The sequence below is a fragment of the Eriocheir sinensis genome, unplaced genomic scaffold, assembly GCF_024679095.1.
Source record: "Eriocheir sinensis breed Jianghai 21 unplaced genomic scaffold, ASM2467909v1 Scaffold82, whole genome shotgun sequence".
In the NCBI taxonomy this organism is placed as follows: domain Eukaryota; kingdom Metazoa; phylum Arthropoda; class Malacostraca; order Decapoda; family Varunidae; genus Eriocheir; species Eriocheir sinensis.
The window spans coordinates 392,501-395,198 of record NW_026112186.1 but is presented as its reverse complement, the minus strand read 5'-3'; positions in this window follow the sequence as shown (position 1 = coordinate 395,198).

The window sequence follows — 2,698 nt, the reverse complement described above, 5'->3', positions numbered from 1 at the left end:
TTAATGAAGCCCAACATTATGTTCGCTTTATTTGCTGCATCGATGCATTGCTGTGAGAATTTGAGGTTTGACGCGATTTTGACCCCCAAGTCTTTGACGCATTGAACGCTTTTGAGTTTAACGCCGCGCATTTCGTATTCGAACTTCTTATTCCTCGTTCCAACTTGAAGGACCTGGCACTTGTCTACGTTAAAGGATCTCCCATCTATCCGACCAAGATATATATATATATATATATATTTATAAATATATATCTTTCTATACATATAGATATATAGAGAGATATATATATATATATATATAGATATATATATATATATATATATATTTATATGTATATATATATAAAATTCTATATATATATATATATATATATATATATATATATATATATATATATGCAATGGTACAGCGGAAGGGAAAGGAAAGCTCCAAGTGAAGTGACGATAAGCATCCTTGTACCGGACCCTGAACCTCGCATCCTTAAAACACACACACACACACACACACACACACACACACACACACACACACACACACACACACACACACACACACACACACACACACACACACACACCAAACCATATCACACCTCGCCGTCGTGTGTGTGTGTGTGTGTGTGTGTGTGTGTGTGTGCTTTTCGACTCTCCTGTTCTACAAAACGGATCCTACGGCTTAGGAAGACCTGAGAGGATTTTCTCCCTGCCCGTCGGCGTTCCGGAGGCCATTCTGTTTTCAATCCCTGAGCTGACGAAAGCTGTTTTCGCCACAAACCGTAATTATTTTAATATCATCTCACAAGCAACAACTATGAAGTTCTTCCTTGCTTGGACGCTCGTCATCATCCTGGGGATGATGGCCGGTCAGCCGGACAGCCGGTCAGCCGGTCAGCCAGCCGGCCAGCAGCTGGCCGGCGTTTTTTTTTTTTTTTTTTTTTTAACGTTGTTGCCTATTGCGCCGGTAGGCATCTTCCCGGTGGGGCCTGATGGTCGGCCCAAGGCTTCTTCCAGGTGGGGCCTGATGGTCGGCCCAGCCCGTTCTGGCGCAGGCGAGTGTTTTATAGTGGCGCCATCTTGCATTGGCTCATGCTGCCCCCCGGAACTCGTTCTTGATTCGCTTGGACGGCTTCCTCTAGAGTCCGGGTTGATGGGTGGTCTTCAGGACAGCATGTGGGTAGTTTTAAGCCACTCGGCGGTGACTGAAAAATCCGAGTGGTAGCGTGGGGATTCGAACCCGCGTCGTCCATCACGCAGTGAATGTGAGCCCAGTACGCTACCACCTACGCCACCGCCTACCCAACTGCTGACCGGCTGGCTGACCGGCTGACCGGCTGTCCGGCTGACCGGCCATCATCCCCAGGATGATGACGAGCGTCCAAGCAAGGAAGAACTTCATAGTTGTTGCTTGTGAGATGATATTAAAAATAATTACGGTTTCGTGGCAGAAAACAGCTTTCGTCAGCTCAGGGATTGAAAACAGAATGGCCTCCGGAACGCCGACGGGCAGGGAGAAAAATCCTCTCGGGTCTTCCTCCGCCGTAGGATCCGTTTTTGTAGAACAGGGAGAGTCGAACGAAAGAAAGCACACACACACACACACACACACACACACACACACACACACACACACGACGGCGAGGAATTGTGAGCTCCAATGGGCTCCCAAAGGACAAGGTGCCCTACCCTAGCCTCGAGAAGGCCAATTACGACCCTTGGAAGAAACATGACGAGGGGGAACTCAAAGATTTCCCCAAAATGCCTGATCTTGAGAAGATGAACACAAGTTTGCAAAATGGCGCGAATGACAGTATCAAGACCGTGGAAAGGAAAGTCTTTGATAATAGAGATGAAACGGGGCATGTAACCGGCAATAAGACAGTCGTTGAAAAGACTACAGAAACTGACCTACAGCCCAACGGAAATGTATCAAAGATTACGGAAACACAGGTTGTTATTGATGAGGAAGGTAAAGAAAGTGCCGAAAAATCTGTCACAGAGAGCAAAACTCTGACGCAAACCACTCCACACAACGGGTCCCTAACACAGACGGTGGACGTGAACAAGGTCACGGACGAAGAGGGTAATGAAATACACGAGGAAGTTGTTATAAAGAAGGAAGCAACAGTACTGCCTCTTACCAGTGCCACTGAGGTAACAAAGGAGATTCTGCCAGGCAATAAAACGAATCAATTATTAGCAACAGAGAAAGAAGAAAAACTACCTTTAGAGGAAACCATTAGGGAAACATGTGTGGAAAGTAAGAACGATACGGATAAGAGCGACGGACGCCAGAAAGTAGAACGGACAGAGAAAACCATTGAGATTCTTCCCGGCAATAAAACGAATGAAATGTTAGTAACAGAAAAAGAAGAGAAACTGCCTTCACAGGAAACCATTAAGGAGACATCTGTGGAGACTAAGAATGTAACAGAAAATGGCGATGGTCCTCTGACAGTAGAACGGACAGAGAAAACAAAGGAGATTCTGCCATCCAATGAAACGAATGAAATTATAGTAACAAAGAAAGAAGAAAGACTACCTTCACAGGAAAGCATTTCGATGACATCTGTGGAGGAGAGTAGAAATGCTTCAGAAAATGGCGAAGGACCTCTGGTAGTACAACGAACAGAGAAAACAAAGGAGATTCTGCCCGGCAATGAAACGAATGAAGTTGTTGTAACAGAGAAAGAAGAAAA